We start from the raw sequence: 16,004 nt of genomic DNA, 5'->3' as shown, positions 1-16,004 counted from the left end.
TTGGTGTGGCGCGGTGGGGAGAAGGCTTTTGTTGTTGCTACTGATTTACTAAAGAGCTAATGAATGGATTCAGCGTTTAGAGAGCCGCCCTAAGCCTTTACGCCAGGGCTCGAGCCTGCTTTCCTGTTGGGAAACTCTTGGTCGCGCTAAGCATAATGCCGCCGAATTTGTTTTTCCTTCTGGGAAGCTCTAGGTCTGCGCCCGGGAGACTGAGCGCACACGCACACCGTGCTCGGAGCCGGGCAAGAGGGGTAGGGTCTGGGCACTAGCACATGTGACTAACTGTCCAGTTGTCCTCTCTCGCCCCAGGATCCCCGTGGCAGGAAGGATTAGCTAACGGCTCGCTTCAGCTTACTCAGAGCTGCCATTGACTGAAGGCCGACTCCAATGAATGATTAATGATGCGCGCGCTGGATTTCAGGAAACCTGAGAACGGAGAATTCCCGTGTATGCAATGCCCCTACTGTCATTTATCTGAGAAATATACCTGACTTACATTCTTGAAATATTTCCATCTGAAAACATATTTGAAGCTTTAAACTACACTCTGGTACATTATTCATAGCTCATTTTAATGAAAAGGCTGTGATTTGGACCGATAAGGTCAATTCATATAAGCCAAGGTTGATGCTAAGAGGTGGCTTTCTCCATTTTTTGAGTACCCACTTAAGGATTCCTATCTCAATAATAAAAAAACCATATAAAACATATGTTTATTTTTCAGGATTGGAAATCTCCCACAGCTAGAATATTTAACATCAAGGCAGCTGTAAACAGAAAATCACCTGGACAACTTAGTGAAGCAACAGGGTGGTGGGGGGGCGAGGGAGGGGGAAGAATGGGCGCGTCACACATAGATGTGCACGGCCTGGGCACTATATAAGATGCTGTCCTGGGCTGAACACCCCTTCTTTTTCTGCTGTGCTAGGCTCAAGCTTTTTGCTTCTGGTTTAACCACCATAGGTAAGCAGACCCTTGCAAGGCAATCCTGAAAGTGGACATTGAGGACGGGTGGTCCCTCAGGACTATCCACTTGACTGACATTGCCTCTTTCCAGGGTGAATGATTGTGGAATGCTGGGCCTGGGCACTGTGCTTTCTGCAAGTGATATCCTTGGGTCTCTAAAAAAGCTGTCAGGGTTTAAGACCCATTGGTGGTGCTGGATGCCATCACTAAGTTCCCCTGTGTGTCACCCATTCCTCAAGTGACAAAGATCTTCCAAAGTAAATCCAGTTGCTTGTGTCTCACTCTTCCTCTTCTCTAAGAGTCTGCTGAAAGAGCAGGAGAGTGGCTGACCTTAGAGGCACTATCAGCCTCCTTCCCAAACTCAGGAGGTCAAAATCACTCTGGGGCTGAGCCTCTGGAACTGAGATTACGCCTTTTCTTTTCTTCTTTCTTTCAGCTCCTCAAGCCCCACCCCCAGTGAAACAACCATTCTCGTATCCCTCTCATGTCCTGCAACATTCCAGCTGGGGATCAAACTCTTGTCTAGGGATGACCCAGGAAGGCCAAGACACCTATTCAGGTTTTAGCCCAGGTCAGCCTGGAGGGTGGCAAGGTGCACTCCAACCTCCTCTGGGGTCCGAGGTTGAAACTTTCGGAAAAGCAGAGCATTCACTAAGTGGAGAGCAGTGACCAGCTCTTGTGACTGAGTTTGGCAAACTAGACCCCAGGTTCCTTCTCAACTTGCGTGAATGCTAGGAGGCTTTTTTTAAAGTGCGCCCTTAAAACTGAATCGGTATGGTGTGCGTGAGCAAGTAGGGTGGGTGCCAGTAACCTTTTGAAAATCTACAAGAGGGTTGAACATGAATTTGGGTCTTCTTTCCTTTTTTAATGTAAAGACCCGCAAAAACCGAACAGTGAAAGAAGACAGCACCGCGCCTGTCCCGTGCGCTGAACAGCCAAGCTCCCTCTCTCCGCAGCTCTGCCGAGAGAGGAGCCAGTCGCCCTGCGCTCCCGGCTGCGCCGTCCCTGGCCCGCGCGCTGCCTCACTCTCGGCGCAGCAGTTCCGCGGAGCCTGTGTCCACCGCAAATCTGCGGTCGGAAAAATTCTCATTTCACGGTCTTGGCTATCCGGGCTCTACTCCCATAAATTCCACTCAAAAGAGAGTGCAAGCCTGTACCACGTTTTTTTTTTCCGGTTATTTTCTGGATCATCAAAAGCACCCTGGCTGGAGACGACCCCTCAGTCCATTCACAGGCCAGTGAGTCTGGTCAAGGTCGCCAGGGCATAGGCGGAGACGCGCCCGCGGCCGCTGCGCCGTGCTGTTCTTGATTCATGCGCTCTCCCTGCCGCAGAAACAAGGTCGGGGAGAAGGTGCAGGCTCCTGGCTACCTGCAGAGATACATGCTAGTTTCCACTCATCTCCACTGGACGGGGCACTGAAAAACTAACAGGTGAATGGGTCCCACCTGTCATCTAGGCATAGCTCTGGCCCCCATCTCTTCGGGTTTACCTTCCTCAGCTCTTCAAACCCTCGGCCTCACGTTCTGTAGCCTCACCACCTCAGGTTCACCTTTCCTAGCCCCAACACCTGAACTTTCTTTCCAGGCCTCCCCTAGTTCTGTGTGGGAACCAAAGGATGAATTTCTCGTAGGTCTTTTGTAGCTATAGCTATGATCCAGTTACTAGCAACAGGGGTCAATTCAAAGCAAGATACAATGACTTGTATCCTCAGGCTGGCACTTAAAAGTCTAGGAAGAAAGAGATCAGGGCAAAGACAAGCTTCCCTTCACCGGAGGGACAAGCTTCCTCATTACAACATTCCTCTGGATGTAAACAGACGTTGGAGGTCTCTGAGACCCCAGGGCTCCAGAGGAGAGGCCAAAGCCTGGTCTGTCCTACAGTGCATCGCACTGTGACGGAGGGAAGGACCAGACATAGATGGTGGGATAGGATGACCAACCCTGGGCAGTGCAAACCACAGTGCCCGGAAGGCTCTCCAGCCCACAAACGAGGCTGCCAGGTGGCCCGCGGATCTCGCACAGGCTTCTGTTCAGAGCAAGTCAGTCTCTCCTCATCTCTTCTGCTGGAGGTGCCCACAATCTATGAGGTTTGCCTAGACTGGTTTGTTGCAGTTCAAGGCAAGGACTGGTTTTCTTTGCTTGATTCAAGCAGACAAAAGCCCAGAGGATTTCAGAAATTTTTCCTAAGTGAAGGGCTTGAATCTGGCCCTCCCTCTCCATCCCTGCGGCCCTTCCACACACTCAGAGGCTGAATCCAGACAGCAGCACCACTTTTTGCTAACCAGGTCCCTGGTGACCCCACAATGACTTCTAGTTCCATAGGATTTTTGTCGGAGGCACAATTGCATTGTGGGAGGACTCAGGCGCTGACCCTGTTGGGGCCATCAGTCCGCGTTCTTGCCAGGACCCTCTAGGCCTGGCTTCTCACCAGCCAAGTTGGCAGCAATTACAGGAACAAATAGCCTGTGGCTAAAGGAGCCCTGAGCAGGCTGAGAAGGGTGGGAAGGGCTGGCTGTGCGGGAAGGAAACAGAGAGCGGGGGCGCGCAGGCAGGGTGCTGACAGAGTGATTAGGCACTCCGCAGGTCCGGAGGTTAGATCTCTTCTTCTTTCTCCAGGGTCTATTACTTCTTGCTGAACAGGCAGCTGTTTTGAAATGGCCACAGGCAGCTGGTCTCCTCCATATCTGTGGAGTCAGAAAGCAAAGCAGCCCTGGATAGTAGAAAGAGATCTTTTGTGAATTGACTCAATGAAATCCATTACTTTTTCTCATAAAGCTCATTTCTAGTGCTTTCCAGCTAACCTGGTGACTAGTTTTACTTTAGTTTCTGGTACATCCATACACTGTGTCCCAAAGCACTACAGGCCCCCAGTTATCTCAGCACACAATATCCAATTGCAGGAAATAACTGCTCTTAAAGTACTAGAAGCCCTTATCCTGTCCACGGCCAGCCATTGAAGTTGGAGGATGTATTTCCTTGTGCTGGCTACATATGAGTACAAAAGTCGTGATTTGAGATCATGCCATCATCCCCTGCCCCAAACAGAGCCCAGTTTGCCTTTATGATGGGTTTTGTTGCTGGCACAATCTGTATCTAATAATGTCTAGAGAGGTCGTTCTGAGCATAGGTGGAGAGGTGTGGTACTTCCAGTCTTAATTCTCAGTAAGAAATGGGTTAGGTAGCAAAAAGAGTGAGGAATCAGAGACTTTTCTCATCTCTCATCTTTATCATGAGAGATAAAGAGGGTGAATTATAGTTGCTGCTATTGGAATAGCTTTAGCATTCTGGATGTTTGGTTTGTATCCAGAGAGACAGGCCATAAGCAAATGGGCACTCATTCAAGAAAAATGAGGGTGGGGGGGATGAAGAGAAAGGAAGCACAGTGTCCTCTTCTAGGACATCCCTTTTGTGCCAAATGAGACAGGAGGAAGAGAACAGAAGTGAGACCAAGCCTGGTACCAGTGATAAACAGATAGGAAGCTGCTGAAACCCAGGACACATGGGCTATCTTTTCACTGACCCAGTCAAAGGCCATTTGTTCAGAAAGTTATTTGATCAAAGCTGATTTCTCAGACTAAGTCTGAGAGCCAGTCCACACAGACAGTGTTTTTTTTTCCCCCATAATAAGATGCTTATTTTTCTTCAGTTGTTAAAGCAGTATGGGGACCAAAATTGAAGATGCAACTGTTGGCAGGGAAGTACACAGAATTTGAAAGATATCTTCAACAATACCAAGTGGATGTTTTGCTTTGGTTTAGTTTTTTTCCCAATAAAACTTTAGACATCACATTCTAGAGAAATACTCCTTTCATACTTTTTTTATAATCAAGAACTTTCTGAGAAGCCCCCCAATTTTTTTCGGCTTAACCAAAAGCTGTTAAAAAAAAGAAAAAGCAAAAAAGTGTTCCATTCCTGTGTCCTCTAGAAGAATTATTTGTGAACTGTCTTTTTAATTTCTTTCAATGTTTTTTTTTTTTTTTACATTGAAAAGTACCTAGCTGAAAAATCCAGGACTGTTCTTTTAGCAATCACAGTATAAAAGTATTTAATAATTGCAGTATGCAAGTTATTTATTACTCTATTTTAGTGAATCAAAATACATTACTTATCCCTTTAATAATTATAGAAAACTGAAATAAAATATGATCTTACTATGTAATACACTAAGAAAATCAAAATAAAAGGCATAAAAATTTTAAACTTGGCTAGAGAGTTGGGAGAGGGGAATATGAAGGCCTACAAAACTGAAAACTGTATAAGCATTTTTAAACAATATATGATGAATAATAATTACATTGTTTACTGGAAAAAAAGAATATCTATACGTTTTCCACTTCTGTAAATTTGTTAAAATAAAGAAGCTCCTGATGGCAAAAATAATAGTAATAGTAATCACAGAATGCAACAGCTAGAATTGAACTACCCACATGCCTCCCTTCAGCTCCCATGTAAACATATAAAAAAAGATTGAAAATGGAGCGGAGGGACTTAACAGTTATAATTTATTTTACATATTTTGATCATATATGCATAATATGAAAATCCTATTGATAAAGTCCATGACGTCTTCTGACCTGTGTCCTCACCCTTGGTGCCTTCCACCCTTTGCTTTTCATTCCACTAGCCCACTCAGATCAGAGCAGTGAGACGTTTCTTAGCTCCTGAAACACAAATGAGTGACTGATGTATGTTCACAGATTTTTAAAAAAGAAATATTTACCTTATGCACACCATTCTGCTATCCGCCCTAGCTCTGAAGCTCATGTATGCTTCCTAGGGGAGGAATTGAGAAGCACACCGCATATTACTATCAAGACTTTTCCTGGTTGTAAATGAGGCAATTTCCCGCTGGGAGGCCGTGGGGCACACAGTGGAACTTGCTGTAAGGAGGGTCACCACCAAACGTATTGTGATTTGAGTATTGCTTAGCTGTTTCACTTTTCTTATGGATATATATGGGGCTCTCAAGTAAATCATAAGCCCCTCAAAAGCAGTCTCCTTCAGCATACACTGCCTTGTAATCCCCCAAATGCACAATGACATAAATTCTAAATGAGGATCCTTAAGAGGGATGGTTTCAAAAGACGCCTTAATAATCATTTCAATCTCTCCCCCAAAGAAGCAAGAACCTTAGCATTTAAAAGTATATCATAATTCTGGGTGATCTGTAGTCTGTCATTTCCTCTATCCAGGGGAACAGAGAATTTGGGAGAGTGTAAGTGCGAATGTGTATGAGTTTTCATCGTTTGCATTACCATAGCTCTTAATTACAGTAATCATTTTCACAAGTGGGCTTTGTTTTCTACTCTGGCTCCTTGGCTTTTGGCAGGCTGCACCGGGCAAACACCTGTTGTCTGGTTATACAGAGAAACACCTGTCAGTGGAGTCAGTAAGTACTAATGTAGAGACTGTCATCTGGGGTCTTGGGAACCTTTACTATTGTCAGAAGAAAGGAAAGAGCACCTGCTTAGGGCCCGGGAGGGCTGAATAATAGCTTACTGACTTCTGACAGAAGATGTCGATGAATCCCTTCCCTGGGGCCGCAACACCTGTTAATGAGTGAATGAATGTGGTCAGCTTTAAGGAAATTCCTTTCTAAAGGAGACTGCAGCTTAACAGATATGAGGGCTTTGAGGTATCAAACTATAAATGGCCTTTATGTATGAATATCCAAGAATGGATGAAGGGAAGCGAGAAGAAAAGAGAGAGGATGGGAAGAAATGGTGGTGGGAGAGCAAGAAAAATGGGACAAAGAAGATTTTTTCCATATGACAACCTCCTTCAGAAAATCACCGTTTGGAGTGCATTCGTGGTACTGTGCTGGTCCTATGTAGAGACAGGTATAACCAGCTTAATGGACTTCTCTGGAAAAAGTCAGTGTCAGTTCCTGAACTTATCGATTATTCTTTGACAGTTTAGCTATTTAGATACAGTTTATGTCCACACATGGAGAAGGAAGAAAATGCAATGATACAAAGGTTTGGGAAGGAGAGAGAGGAGATTAAAAGCCTACATTTTTTCAAAGATAGATTTTAAGCACCAATATTTATTTTTAGATATCCTAACCTTTTGTTCCCCATAATCAAGATATACAGAAATCCACTCCAGCTCAGAGAAACGTCTTGATCCTGCCTCATCTGGTGAAAGATAACCCACAAAGCTAGGGAGTGTAAGAATGGGGTCATCGAGCCTTTCCGTCTGTATCTCTTTCCAGTTGGAACTGTTTTCCACTATATTCTGTGGGAGGAGCTGTCAGCTTGAAATTCCTCCTCCAGATGGATTTTGCTTCTCTCTTCTGTCCCACTGTCTCCTTTCCCTACGTTATGACTTTTCCTAGGCTCAGAGCTCTCTTGGCATTAGATAAAAAGAGGAAACAGGGGGTGCATGAATAGAATTGTAGGTAAGGAGAGCAGAGAGGAGAAGTCATTAAGAGAACTTTTAATCTTGGATTCACTCTTGATTTTTCTCTTTCCTGCACCCACTATATGCAATCTTTCAGGAGCTCCTTTTGGCTTTATCTTCCAAATATATGCAGAATCCACACACTGCATACCATCTCCATTGTAACCACCCAGGTATAAGCCATCATTACCTCCCAAAAGACCTTGCTTTTGGCCTCTCCACCCTTTCAATTTATTTTCAATGCAGCTTAGTAAACTTTTTCAAAAGAAAAGTCAGTGTATGCCACTCCTCTCCTTAAAACTACCGATCACTTCTCATTTCACACCTAAAATAAAAGCTAAACTCCTCCCAGTGGCCTTCCAGCCCCTAAATGAACCCCAGGCTCACTCTGTTCAAGCCGGACTGGTTCCCTGGCAGTTCTCAAAACTTAGCAGCCACTCGCTCATCTTAGGACATTCACCAAGGTCACTTCCTCTGTTTGGACTAATCTCAATATATTTGTCTCTTTCACCTCTTTAAGGTTTTGCTCATATGTTTTCTTCCCAAACATTACCTGCCCACCCTATAAAAAACTACAGGCTCGAGGCTTCCCTGGTGGCGCAGTGGTTAAGAGTCCGCCTGCCAATGCAGGGGACATGGGTTCGTGCCCCGGTCCGGGAAGGTCCCACATGCCGCGGAGCGGCTGGGCCCGTGAGCCATGGCCGCTGAGCCTGCGCGTCCGGAGCCTGTGCTCCGCAACGGGAGAGGCCACAGCAGTGAGAGGCCCGCGTACCGCAAACAAAAGAAAAACAAAAAAACTACAGGCTCCACACTCCCTAACTTTCATGCTGCTTTTCTTTTTAATTTTTTTTCCACAGCAGCTCTTTGTTTAATAAACAGTTATGTGGCTCTTACTATCAATCAGGCATTCTTGCCAGGTATTAATTCATCAAATGCACATAGCAACCTTATGGAGTAGGCCCTATTGTCTTGTCTATTTTATAGTCATAAGAAAACTGAGGCACAGAGAGGGTAAGTAACTTACCCAAGTCACACAGCTAGGGAGTGGTAGAGCTGAGGTTCAGACTCAGTCTGATTCTAGGAGCAATACCCTTACAAATGTGCTCGAAGTACTTATCACTTTCTAATATACTATAGGATATACTACTTATTGTATTTATTGTTTATTGTCTGTTTCATCCCGCTAGCATGTAAGCTCCACGATAGTAAGGATCTTCCTTCTGTTCACAAATATTTATCATTCACCTAGAATGATGCTTGACATATATTGTGGGTGCCCAATAATTATCTGTTGAATGAATAAATAAAAGGGATGATTGAGAGTTGGCTCCCCAGCTTGAGATACATTATTTTGGGTTCATTACCCAAACATCCACTTCTCAGTTTATCCTCCAGGGACTTCAGGTAGAATAAGAACAAGGAGAAACAGCATTCTAGTTCAGATATTTTATTTCACCCTATAATTTTTGAATAAGAGAAATGGCCTCTGAGATGGGGCTGTTATTTCCCTCTAATTTTTTTTTTCACTGTAAATTTCCTTTACAACTCCACCCACTCCTCTCCACCCTATATTTGGAGTGGGTAGACGTGAGAAGAGAGAAGGAAAGAAGTGAGGGTCACACACACATACTAAACAGCAGTTAGCCTTTAAACCTTACTTCCTCTAAGAACTCTGTAGTGATGACAACACGAAGACCGATGGATCTGGAGCCAGAAAATGGGGATGGACTATGTGATAGCAATGGAGATGGTTCTTTGTGGTACCCACACTTGACAAACAAAGCAAACCTCCTGCATCCAGATTTTTAAAAATTCCAGCGTGGAAGCCTTCAGTGCTTCACAACTCAGTTCATTTTGTAAAGACAACGGGGGCAATGGTGGAAAAGATCCCTAACGAGAACCAATATACCTGAATTCTAATTCCACATCGCACCTCCACACATAAACACACACACAGTTACGGTGTGGTGACTCAAACCTTAGAGTCTCATTTTCATTCTCTGTAAAAATAGGGGTAATAATTTCCATTTTGGTGTTCTTTGTTTTGAGAAGTAAATAGGAGCACAGCTGTGACTATAAACGTGAAATTATCACACAAATTTAATTCATAATTAAAATTATATAATTATTAAAACTAGAGTTGTTCATGTTAAATTTGTCAGAATAATGCACTTCCTTAACATACAAAAAAATCTAACAATGTATGAGTATAAAAATATTTTAGGGCTTCCCTGGTGGCACAGTGGTTGAGAGTCTACCTGCCAATGCAGGGGACACGGGCTCGTGCCCCGGTCCGGGAAGATCCCACATGCCGCGGAGCGGCTGGGCCCGTGAGCCATGGCCGCTGAGCCTGCGCGTCCGGAGCCTGTGCTCCGCAACGGGAGAAGCCACAACAGTGAGAGGCCCGCGTACCGCAAAAAAAAAAAAAAAAAAAAAAGTGATCCTAATACTGCTAATACTTCTAAAAGCAGCAAGAGTCACTGGTGTGTCATCTCTTCTGACTCTAAGGCCTTTAGCAGGTACAGCAGTTTGCAGAGTAGGAGAATTTATCCAGATAACTTGTCCTTTGAAAGAAAAGGAGTTCTCGTCAGATTTCCATGTGTGAATACCTTGGTAGCAGACACATTGACGCCATGGTAGTGAAAGCTACTTGTCTTAAAATCAAACAAATAATTTCCACAGACTGCGTTGAGTAACCTCACAGTGTCTGAGGTGCCAGAGGAGGGCACTTGGAACAAACTCTAACCTGTTTTCACCGCGTTTTCTCCGTGAGTAAAACTGAGGCACAAATTTGTCAGTTTTAAGAGTTTTCCTTATATATGATTAATCTTCAAAGTTTTTTTAAAAAGTATTTTAGGACCTCTTACTTCATTAAGCTTCATCTGTAATGTGTTTTGATTTGTTCGGAGAAAGATGAGCGACAGGACTGTAGGTTTACTATAAACAAGGCCTCATAGGGGAAATTTGGGGCCATGTCTAAGATGAAAAATTTTAAAGGTCAATGTGTTTTAAGAAAAAAAAGAATCAAAAAGAAACTCTATTTCAGTGGCAAAGACCACTGTTGGTTTGTTACCAAGGTAAAGCATTTTAAATTATTATTAAAAATATTAGCTTTGCATTGATTAATAAGGAGGTTAATTGATTAATTGGAAATTCTTGCAGCTCTCCATTGCAGTTGTTTCACACCTAATCCATTGACATTGAAAGCAGGACTGTTAACAAAGCAAAATCTGGGGGACACTTTGGTTACAGCTTCTTAAAGGGAATCACAGGAAACTAACTTCTATGTAAATTCTGGGAACCAGGAATTACAGGATTGAGATCTTAATATGAATTGAAACAAGATGCAGGCCCAACAAGAAGAAATCAGCACCTAAACATGAGCATTAGAGGCTGATTGGGTGAATTATGCAGCATTACTCCTCTCCACAAACACACCTGACCTTGGCACATGAAACACACACTCAATCATCTGCACAGGCATAATACTCCTAGCTCTGCAACCTGGACCAACTTTCTTAACCTCTCTGAACCACACTCTCCTCACTGGTAAAATGGAACTGGTGATAACCTCTGTCTCCAAGTGCTGTTTTGATTATTGTTGTAAAAGCTAAGGAACTAAGGCACATAAAAGAATCAGTACTATCCTTTCCTGTCACGTTGGGTGCCTCAATACTGTTAACCGTCAAAATGCAATCCCTCTTTTCCGCTCACTTATTTGGAGGGAAATCATTTTAGAAGAGAGGGCTTCACATTTTGATGCAAGTTAACAAATGCATCTAAATGGACCTTCTTTTTCTAAGTCAGATTTCTTCAATTCTGTGAAAGGAAAAGTAAATGCTCTTTATCCTGATGGGTAAAAATCACAAGGGATTTCCTTTGTCATAAATATCAGAAACAATGTCATCAGATGACACGTAGCGAAGTGACAGGCCTCCAATTTACCAACAATAGTACACGAGTTTTGCAGGCTATGGAATAATGATCACTCATGTCTTCCTATTTCTGGAGTGATGATATTCAGGCACCTATATCATGGGTTCTCCCAGTGTGGGTAGCATATCTTTTCTAGATAGCAAAGACACCTGCCACCTAATGCCAGAAGAAAGCCTTAAAATGACACTCCACTTGTCACGTCCGTATGTCTCAAAAAGTATTCTTCTTGCAGGGCTTTTCCTAGCCAGTCCACATATTAGATGCATATTAAAGAGTCCTTCCTGTATTAGAAAAATAAAACATAAAACACTCGAATAAAAACAAGTGCAAACAGTCCAGGGTAATATTAGAGTTTCCAGGAAGCACACATTTATTTCTGTGTTACTTGCTGCTTCTTTACATGAAGCCCAAGAAGCAACTGGACAACAGTAGTCAATGCTCTACTTTATTTCCATTTTGTTTATTTTGTTTTTCTTTCTTTTAAAAATTTACATACAGTAAAATTCATTCTTTTTTGGTGTACTGATCTCAGTTTTACAAATGCACAGACATGTAACCATCGCCACAATCAAGACCTTCATTTGGTTGTAATTGGCCCTAAGATATACATAGCACAATATAAATACAAAGTGTAAGTGATTCAGTCCTTTAAATGGAAAACACAAAGAATGGGGGAAAACTTAGAAGAAAGTTACATGGGCTTCTGTCTTCTGAAATAAGCCCTCCACCTCCCACAATTTTTCTTAACTAATTTCTTCTCTTTTGTCCCTTTTTTTAAAAAAAGATCTCAGCTTAAAAGCTATTTCCTCTCAAGTGCCTTCCCTGATTCATCTCCCACCCCAAATCTAGATTAAGTCCTCCCTTGATGTCTTTTCAATGTATCCCATTCTTTATAAAGTATTCCTACTTGCCATAATTGTATCTATACAGCTTTATTCTACATAGCTTTTTATGGGATAATAAACCAAAGTCCATCTCTCACATCACCTAAGCTGAAAAAGGAGTTGAGAATACAATTGGTCCTAGTGTCTCCAAAAATGGTATTTTTTTCAACAATTTTTTCAGGCTCAAGGGTAAAACAAGCCTAATACTATCAAATTCTTTTTTTATCTGTTTTATTTACTTTTTAAAATTGAAGTATAGTTTACAATGTTGTGTTAGTTTCAGGTGTATAGCAAAGTGATTCAATTATATATATATATATATATATGTATATGTATGTATATATTATTTTTCAGATTCTTTTCCATCATAGGTTATTGCAAGATATTGAGTATAGTTCCCTATGCTATGTAGTAGGTCCTTGTTGGTTATCTATTTTATTTTAGTTTTTTTATTTTTAAATTTTTCTTGGAACATAGTTGATTTACAATGTTGTGTTCATTTCAGGTGTACAGCGAAGTGAATCAGTTATATGTATACATATATCCACTCTTTTAAAATTATTTTTAGATTCTTTTCCCATATAGGCCATTACAGAGCATTGAGTAGAGTTCCCTGTGCTATACAACAGGTTCTTATTAGTTATCTATTTTATATATAGTAGTATGTATATGTTAATCCCAAACTCCTAATTTATCCCTTCCCCCTCTTCAACTTGGTAATAATAAGTTTGTTTTCTATATCTGTGAGTCTATTTCTTTTTTGTAAATAAATTCATTTGTATCATTCTTTTAGATTCTACATATAAGTGACATTATATGATATTTATCTTTCTCTGTCTGGCTTACTTCACTTAGTGTGATAATCTCTAGCTCCATCCATGTTGCTGCAATTAGCAATATTTCATTCTTTTTAATAGCTGAGTAATATTCCATTGTGTGTGTGTGTGTGTGTGTGTGTGTGTGTGTGTGTGTGTGTGTGTGTGTGTATCACATCTTCTTTATCCATTCATTTGTCAATGGACATTTAGGTTGCTTCTATGTCTTGGTTATTGTAAACAGTGCTGCAATGAGCATGCATCTTTTTGAATTATAGTTTTCTCCAGATATATGCTCAGGAGTGGGACCATACCATACCAACCTTTTTCTAATGGTTGGGTAAAAACTGTGTGAAAGTAAAGATCAGTGTGTACAGCTGAAAATCAGCATTAGGGTTTATAAAGTACATAAATGAAGTTAAATGTGGAGGCTTCCTTGTATGAACTTGTTTCCATCCAACAAATGGCATGAGACCTACCATCAGTCTCTCTCCTCCTAGGGCTAGACTCTATAGTCAGCTACACTTTTCAGTAGCTTTCAATGGACAATCAGCTCTAAGCCAGGCTGGCTCACAAATGTTGATCTAGGTTCAAATACTGGCAAGAAAGGCAACCAAATGCTAACAAAGGTTTCTTTCACTTTATCTTACTACAGAACCAGCAGTCATGTAGAGTAAGGCTTATGCACAGAAAGATCTTAGAAGGCAGTACTTGTGACTGATCATTTCTCCTCAGTTCTTCATGCTACAGTGTGCAAAATGTTGCATTAGCTTATTCAGTCCTTTAAATAACTGACCAGGTAAAAGGAGACAAAAAACCATAAGCCTACCGTGTTTTATACTATTTTTTTTTCTATTACTCTAGGAGGTAGATCAAAAATGATCTTGCTGTGATTTATGTCAGAGTGTTTTCCACTAAGATTTTTAGTGTCCAGTCTTACATTTAGGTCTCTAATCCATTTTGAGTTTATTTTTGTGTATGGTATTAGGAGTGTTCTAATTTCATTCTTTTACATGTAGCTGTCCAGTTTTCCCAGCACCACTTCTTCAAGAGACTGTCTTTTCTCCATTGTATATCCTTGCCTCCTTTGTCATAGATTAGTTGACCATAGGTGTGTGGGTTTATCTCTGGGCTTTCTATCCTGTTCCATTGATCTATCTTTCAGTTTTTGTGCGAGTACCATATTGTCTTGATTACTCTAGCTTTGTAGTATAGTCTGAAGTCAGGGAGTCTGATTCCTCCAGCTCTGTTTTTTTCCCTCAAGACTGCTTTGGCTATTCAGGGTCTTCTGTGTTTCCACACAAATTTTAAGAATTTTTTTGTTCTAGTTCTATTAAAAATGCCATTGGTAATTTGATAGGGATTGCATTGAATCTGTAGATTGCTTTGGGTAGTAGAGTCATTTTCACAATATTGATTCTTCCAATCCAAGAACATGGTATATCTCTCCATCTGTTGGCATCATCTTTAAGTTCTTTCATCAATGTCTTATAGTTTTCTGCATACAGGTCTTTTGTCTCCCTAGGTAGGTTTATTCCTAGGTATTTTATTCTTTTTGTTGCAGTGGTAAATGGGAGTGTTTCCTTAATTTCTATTTCAGATTTTTCATCATCAGTGTACAGGAATGCAAGAGATTTCTGTGCCTTAATTTTGTATCCTGCAACTTTACCAAATTCATTGATTAGCTCTAGTAGTTTTCTGGTGGCATCTTTAGGATTCTCTACATATAATACCCTGTGATCTTCAAACAGTGACAGTTTTACTTCTTCTTTTCCAATTTGTATTCCTTTTATTTTTTTTTTTCCTTCTCTGATTGCCAAGGCTAGGACTTCCAAAACTATGTTGAATAATAGTGGCGAGAGTGGACATCCTTGTCTCATTCCTGATCTTAGAGGAAATGCTTTCAGTTTTTCACCATTGAGAATGATGTTTGCTGTGGGTTTGTCATATATGGCCTTTATTATGTTGAGGTAGGTTCCCTCTGTGCCCACTTTCTGGAGAGTTATTATCATAAGTGGGTGTTGAATTTTGTCAAAAGCTTTTTCTGCATCTATTGAGATGATCATATAGTTTTTACTCTTCAATTTGTTAATATGGTGTATCACATTGATTGATTTGCATGTATTGAAGAATCCTTGTATTCCTGAGATAAATCCCACTTGATTGTGGTGTATGATCTTTTTAATGTGTTGTTGGATTCTATTTGTTAGTATTGTGTTGAGGATTTTTGCATCTATATTCATGGGTGATATTGGTCTGTAATTTTCTTTTTTTTAGTATCTTTGTCTGGTTTTGGTATCATGGTGATGGTGGCCTCAAAATGAGTTTGGGAGTGTTCCTTCCTCTGCAATTTTTTGGAAAAGTTTGAGAAGGATGGATGTTTGCTATTCTCTAAATATTTGATAGAATTCACCTGTGAAGCCATCTGGTCCTGGACCTTTGTCTGTTGGAAGATTTTTAATCAGAGTTTCAATTTCATTACTTGTGATTGGTCTGTTCATATTTTCTATTTCTTCCTGGTTCAGTCTTGGAGGTTATACCTTTCTAAGAATTTGTCCATTTCTTCCAGGTTGTACATTTTATTGGCATAGAGTTGCTTGTAGTAGTCTCTTAGGATGCTTTGTATTTCTGCAGTGTCTGTTGTAACTTCTCCTTTTTCATTTCTAATTTTATTGATTTGAGTCCTCTCCCTCTTTTTCTTGACGAGTCAGCTAATGGTTTATCAATTTTGTTTACCTTCTCAAAGAACCAGATTTTAGTTTAATTGATCTTTGCTATTGTTTTCTTTGTTTCTATTTCATTTATTTCTTCTCTGATCTTTATGATTTCTTTCCTTCTACTAACTTTTGATTTTGTTTGTTCTTTTCTCTAGTTCCTTTAGGTGCAAGTTTAGATTGTTTATTTGAGATGTTTCTTGAGGTAGGCTTGTATTGTAAACTTCCCTCTTAGAACTGTTTTGCTGCATCCCATAGGTTTTGGGCCGTCATGTTTTCATTGTAAT

The sequence above is a fragment of the Kogia breviceps genome, chromosome 6 (assembly GCF_026419965.1).
Source record: "Kogia breviceps isolate mKogBre1 chromosome 6, mKogBre1 haplotype 1, whole genome shotgun sequence".
Taxonomy (NCBI): Eukaryota; Metazoa; Chordata; class Mammalia; order Artiodactyla; family Physeteridae; genus Kogia; species Kogia breviceps.
The sequence above is the reverse complement of the archived record's forward strand: the minus strand, read 5'-3'. Positions refer to the sequence as shown.